We start from the raw sequence: 7069 nt of genomic DNA on the forward strand, positions 1-7069 counted from the left end.
GAAAGAAAGAAAGAAAGGAAGGAAGGAAGGAAGGAAGGAAGGAAGGAAGGAAGGAAGGAAGGAAGGAAGGAAGGAAGGAAGGAAGGAAGGAAGGAAGGAAGGAAGGAAGGAAGGAAGGAAGGAAGGAAGGAAGGAAGGAAGGAGAGAGGGAGGGAAGGAGGGAGGGAGGGAGGAAAGAAGGAAGGAAGGAAAGAAGGAAGGAAGGGAGGGAGGGAGAGAGAGAGAGAAAGGAAGGAAAGAAAGGTAGCTCATCCTTGATGGAGAAACACTACATGAAATAGTATAGAACTTTTTTTCAAGCTGAACAAAAATGTTTCCAGATGAAAACACAGAACTTGAGGAAGGAACACAGAACACTGAAAAGAATAAATATGTAGGAAAATAGAAAGGAATATTTTCTGTTTGAAGCAAAAAGATGTTTTGTGAGCTTTATTACATATATTGAGATGAAATTATATAACAATATCCCCAGTGTGGGAGTAAGTAAATAGACTTAAACTGTCATAAAATTATTACATTATTATTAATTAAAAGGGGAAAGTAACAACTGAAGGTAGAAGGTAATAAGTCAGGCACACATAATGAAATCTTTAGGGCAATTGCACAAAGAAATATAATTATAAAGCTAATAAATGAGAAAATGGAATAGAAAAAAATACATGTATTACTCTTAGGTCAAGAATGAGACAAGCATTTGCTCACTATGATGTTATTTAATTTTGTATTAATACTTGAGGTACTAGCCAACACAATAAAGGCAAGAACAAAATTGAAGGTATAAAAATTGGGTGGAAGGAGGTAAAACTATCACTATTTGCAGGTGATTTGGTTTTATGCACTGAAAACCCAAGACAAATAGGTGAAAACTACTATAATCTTTGAGAGAATTCAATAGGACAGTAGTATGAATAAAATTAATAGAAATCTATAGCTTTTAGTTATACAAACAAATTCAGTTAGGCAATATAATGAAAAAAAAAGAGTTTATTTACAAAAGCAATAAAAAGATAAAATATTTAAAAATAAGTATAAAGGAAACATTCAAACTTACTTAAAGAAACTTTTTAAACACTCATAATAGAACAACAAAAGAAGACTTGAATAAATGAAAATAGTCACCAAGTTCTTGGATAGGAAGACTTAGCCTCATAAAGATGTCAATTTTCCTTAACTTACAAATGTTAATTTATAAGTTTTAAAATTTTTATCTACACAGGTGATCCTAAATTTCACATAGAAAAATAAATAAGAATTGTCCAGGTAATTCTGATAAAAATAATAAATGATGAGGAACAGCTTTGCCATATATTAAAATATATTCAGAATCTTCAACAAATTAGAACATTGTAGAAGTAGCATACGATTTATCAGACTGACATGTGACATAGCATTGAAAATCGTGAAAACTACCCAAGTACATACACAGATTTTGTTTAGGATAAAGGTGGCATCTCAAATATGTGGGGAAAGTTAGACTATTCAAGAAGTGGTATTGATAACCACCATTTTTGGATTTTGAATAAAGACTTCACATCTATGGTAGAATAAATTCTAACTGTATCAAAGATTTAAGCGTAAAATGAAAAAACATAATATTCCTAATAAAACAAAAATGGGAAAATGAGGAAGGTCTTGCTAACTATGACTCAAAATCTAGAAGCCACAAAATAAATGGTGGACAATTTCAACTACATGAAAATCAAAAATTTCTGTATGACAAGAAACAATTGTTTTTTTAAAAGCAAATCAGGCCAGGCACAGTGGCTCAGCCCTGTAATCCTAGCATTCTGGGAGGCCAGGATGGGAGGATCGTTTGAGCTCAGGAGTTGGAGACCAGCCTGAGCAAGAGCGAGACCCTGTCTCTGCTAAAAAAAATAGAAAGACATGAGCTGGACAACTGAAAATAGAAAACATTAGCGGGGCATGGTGGCGCATGCCTGCGGTCCCATCTACTTGGGAGGCTGAGGCAGGAGGATCGCTTGAGCCCAGGAGTTTGAGGTTGCTGGGAGCTAGGCTGATGCCACAGCACTCCAGCCAAGGCAACAGAGTGAGACTTTGTCTCAAGAATAAAATAAAATAAAATGAAATCAGTAAGTAAATGACAAAATGAGAAATATGTGTCATTTACATCACAAAGGGGTAATTTCCCTAGTATATAATAAGCTCCTACAAATCGATGAGACAAAACACTAACTAATAAAAAAATGGGGGGGGGGCACAAAGATAGGGACAGATTACAGGAAATATAATGGGAAATATACATGGTTCTTAAACATATGAAAATATATTCAATGCCAATCACAATGACAAATATACAAGTTAAAACCATACTGATTATTTTAATTTATCAGATGGCAAAAATCCAGAAGCTTGAAGACCAACTACATTGGTAAGCTCTGGAACACAGGCAGTCTCTGATACAAGGCTACTGGGAGCATCCATTGACAGACCCCTGCAGAGGGTAATTTGGCAACATCTGTCCACATTAAAGATGCATTTACCCTTTGACTCGGCAGTTACACTTCTAGGAATTTACCTTATGCATAAACATAATCCTGTGCTGAACGAAGAATTGCGAAGTTATCCCTGGCAGCGCTGTTTGAAAGTGAAAGGCTATAAATAATCTTTTGGACAGCAACCATCAGTACAGAGAAATGAGGAAACCGTGTGTGCACATGTGTACCGTGGGGAAAAGATCTCAAAGATACATTGTTAACTGAAAACAACAAGGCAAGGAATACCTCCTTACTAATTAAGTAGAAGAAGAGTTGGAAGTAGGGGAAGAATATATATACTATTTGCTTGTATGAGCAGAAGAAAAAATACATAAAATCTCTAGAAGGATACACAACAAATTAATGATAGTGGCTATGTCTTTGGGGTGGGAGATAAGAACTGGGCAGATTGGAAAGGACACTTTTCACTGTAGTAACGTTTTATAATTTGTTGATTTTTTTTTAACCATATGATGCATTACTTATTCAAAAAGTTAAATAAGTAAAACGTTCAGCGATGTGAAGGAAGTGTAGTACAATGTTCTCTCTCTCTCTCTCTCTCTCTCTCTCTCCCCCCCCACTCCCCGCCCTCCCCCTCCCCCCAGAGCAACCCGGCTCTCCTTGAGCTGAGGAAGGATGAGGAATGAGCACGTGAGGCTGTCTTGGTTTTACAAAGTCAGGGTGGGTATAGTTGAGTCCCTGAAGGTTATAGGACTTAGTCAGGCCTGTCCATTGAGGTCAAGGGCGATTCTAGAGCTGGAAGCCCAGGACTACGACGTAGCCCCTGATCCCCAGGTGAGGAGGCAGGGGACCTTCTGGACAGCCTCTAAGGCGCACACACCATCACTGCACTCTAGAGTGGCCGAGAGGGAGCCCAGGGCCAGCCTGCTGGCACTGCGAATGATTCGGGTGGCTGAACAGACTTCATAGACTCTCTCTATCCCCATCACCCTCCTCGCCGGGTGACAGCTGAGAGGTCCCAGGCAGGATGACAAAACCGAGAAGGGTCAGAGACCTGGAAAGGAAACTGGCCTCTGCAGCAGGAAGCAGCTGCCCCCAGGCCCTGGCCCCAGGATCTTGACTCCCCTATTAAAGAAGCAAGGCTGAGGCCTGGACACCGGATTCCATTTTTTAATTTCCCTGGGGGAAACGGTCCATGCAGCAATCAGCAGGGCCATTTACTTCTTTTGTCACCCTGTGGCTGGAGGACCATCTGCAACAGCCCCTGCTGTGCACTGGCATCAATGGCCAGCATGTGAGTGGCTGCCAGGGGCTGCAGGCCACCGGGGCCTGGGCAGGAGGAGGACTTAATTAGCCACAAAGCGCTCTCTGCTCACTCAACTTGAGTCACTCTGTCCACCCACAGATAATCCTTGAGCACCTATGGGGATCCCAGCACAACCGCAGGGTACCCCTGGGGTTCCCCAAACTCCAAGTCTCCTCCTGCCTTTATGGCCCGCACAGTGCAGCCAGTGACAGAACCTGTCCTGTATTGGTCACTCACTGCTTTTTGCGGCTGAATTTTATTCACAACAAGACTGTGGCCTCCTCGGAGCCATGGGCCTGTGTTAAACCCCTTGATGTTATCAGAGCTGCCAGCACAGCCGAGAACACCAGAGCAAGCCTTGCAGCAAATGCTTGCTGGTAGCCTGCCAGTCTCCAAGCTAAAAACGGAGCTGCGTTATCGTCAGGTAAGACCCAAGGCAGAGCCTCAGCCGTGCCCTCCAACTGCCAAGAGCACTTATCATAAATGCCAGTCCTGAAGGTCACCTTCGAGGCCCTACCATCTCTTCCTGAATCTTCAGCCCCAAACCTGTCACTCACACCCCTGCAGGGAGGGTACCTCTCTTCCTGTCCCACCAACAGGAAGGGCAGCAGTCCCCCCCAAACCCATGCTCCCCCCACCTGGAATGTTCTTCCTCCAGAAATCCATGGGGCTCAGCCCCTCACTTCTGGTCAGGTCTCTGCTCACAGACCACCTTCTCCATGCGGCCTTCCTCATCACCCTGTCCTAAATCACTCTCCTACCCCCCTGGCCTCTGCCCCTTTCTGCTTTAATTTTTTTTTTCATATCCCTTACCTCTACCTAAAAACTATAGTTTTCCTATTTATCACCTGTCTCCTCCAGTGTGAGCTTCCCAAGAGCAGAGCACAGAACAGCGTCTGGCACATAATAGGTGCTCAATAAGTATTTACTGAATACATTAATAAATGGATCAATTGAATAAGTTAGCCAGGGCTCTTAAAGTTAATTCTACTAAAACAACATAGCTCACATATTGTTTATGCATGTAGCTAAGAAACACTCCCATATGTCTCTTTACAGTTTCACTGACATGATTTTATTTTATTTGAGTCTCACAGATGATCTTACTTGATCAGAAGGGGCAGGAATTCTTATGACCCTGATTTTGCAGAGGTCGAAACTGAGACTCAGAGAACAGGGATTTCCCCAGAACTTGCAGCTGGTCACTAGCAGAACCTGGTCGTCCGGGTTTGCTGTCCTCTGTGCTGGGGTCTGGGCTGATGATGGTGATGGTCCCTTCCTCCCCTTCTGTGCCAGGGACCCTTCCTGAAGCTTCCTACTTTGATTTAAGAAGAAACCTGTATTCTTCCCTTTCCTTATCTTTCCCCACCCCGTCACAGCGAGGGGCCCATTGTCCCCAAGCCCTGCCCCCTTCCAATCCCAGAGGAAGCCATGGCGATTCTCTTTTGGCAGACGCGCTGCTGGACAAGGTTGCGTACTAAATTTTGGACTGCGGTCACTAGGTTCGCATGTGCAAGGAACAGAAACAGGCCCCGGTCCCCTGAAACAATAGAGGTTTATTGCCATGATTCGCATGCAGTTACGGAAGAAGGGGATCGATCTCCTAACAGGGACCAGCCTGGTGGGGCCTGGCTGCAGGACGCAGGCTCGCGCCGCCCCCTCCCTGCCCCGCTAAGCCCTGTCCTGCATCTGGGCTGCGCGGCCTCCTCCCCCTCGCCATCCTCCGTGGCCCTGGAATTTTCTGCGCGTCTCTGAATGTCCTCGGTTTGGGCTGCAGTCTGCGTCTCCCCCGGCTCCTCCATCAGACACCTTTGCTACCTCGTAACCCTTTGCTCCCCAGGACCCACTGGCCACGTCTAAAAGGGCACCATGGAGCGGTCGTGGGTGCATAGATGTAGACACGTGCCCCTTCTCTCGTTCTCCACACGCGTTCCCAGTTGCAGAGCCTGGCGGAGGAACAAAGCGCGGGCAGGGGGCAATCCAGGCAGGATTTGTGGCTTAAGCGGGCAGGGCGGGGGCTGGGGACGACGGTGTGCACCTCGCACACACGCCATGGGGGAGGGGTGTCACCGTTCGTCCCCCCACCCCAGCCCCCTCCCCTCCCCGCATGGACACAGGCATCGCCTGCTTCTCCTCGATTTGCTTGGAGAGCTTGTGTCGCAGAGAGGTGGGAGAACAAGGCAGACGACAGCACGTCGCACAGTGACTCGCGGCACAGCGCCCGGCCCCGCACGGTGTGGACCGCCACTGTTCCGCGCGCGGTCCGGGTCCGGCTCGGCGCTTTGTGCGCACAGCATCTCGCCGCGGAGGGGCAGCGCCGAGCGAGCGCATGGAAATTTCCACCGCCCGGCCGCGCTTGCAGAATTGCGTCTCCTGGGCCGAGCGGGGGTGTCTGTCCCCGCGTGGGCGCGGAGATGAGATTAGCCAGGGAGGTCAACCCTCCTCAGTGGGTTTGGCAGGGCTCTGATTAATCAGGTCGGCGGGGCCAGGGAGGGGAGTGGAGGGCGGGTGGGAGTCTGTTTGCTAACCCGGCTCAGCCGCAGCCTCTGGGCGTCCCCTTTCTGCACGGAGAGTGCGCTCCAGCAGGCAGGGACGACGGGGGCAGGCCTTAGAATCTACCTCTCCCGGTAAAATTCCCCTGGAAACCACTGCGAAGTAAGATTCTCAGTGCTGAAGCCCCGCCCCGCCCCCATCGCCCCCACGTCTCTCCCACCCCTCAATTAGGCCGGAGAGGAAGCCAGGCCCCTTTAACCCTTTACGCACGCGCTGCCATCAACAGATTCTCTTTATGCGGTGACCGCGGTGACTGTCACAGACTCCCCAGTGCCGTCAGAAATTTAGAACCAAATCAGTACTTCTCCCACCCCGAGCGTCCATCGAGAAATGCAGATGGCCAAACAAAATGCGAACCAGGGAGAGTAAAGAATTAGCTGGAAACCCCAGACTGACATTAAAATACGCAGCACAACACCGGTGTTCAGCAGTGTGCTTGGATGGTTGGCTTAATGGAATTTAAGTGTGAGCCAGTGATGCTGATTTCTGATTTAAAATAGCCCCCTTGTTTTGTTTTCTCCTGAAGTTTCAGTGCTAGGAAGCTCCTTTCTGAGAGTTGTTGTTAAATCTGCCACGGGGGCTAGCTCTGGCCCTCATGACGGGTTTGGTGAGCGGATGAATGCTGTTTCCCTGCAGGCAGGGCAGGTAGAATGACAGCAGTACTGGCTCTGTCACTCACTTCTCATGTGACTTTGAACAACTCATAATTTTTTTTTGAGTCTCAGATTCCCTGCTTTTAAAAGGAGGCTAATAG

At 46.9% G+C, this 7069-nt stretch overlaps 1 long non-coding RNA gene across 1 annotated transcript; it reads right to left on the reverse strand.

Moving 5' to 3' along the window:
• Positions 1-5301: 5301 nt before the first annotated feature.
• LOC142871462 (uncharacterized) lies at positions 5302-6539 on the reverse strand. The gene is made up of 2 exons (XR_012919719.1): positions 6291-6539; positions 5302-5708 (listed from the first exon to the last, which is right to left on the reverse strand). It is a non-coding gene; the product is annotated as an uncharacterized LOC142871462 (long non-coding RNA).
• Between the last annotated feature and the right edge of the window lie 530 nt (positions 6540-7069).

Source organism: Microcebus murinus, chromosome 1 (assembly GCF_040939455.1).
Source record: "Microcebus murinus isolate Inina chromosome 1, M.murinus_Inina_mat1.0, whole genome shotgun sequence".
NCBI lineage: Eukaryota > Metazoa > Chordata > Mammalia > Primates > Cheirogaleidae > Microcebus > Microcebus murinus.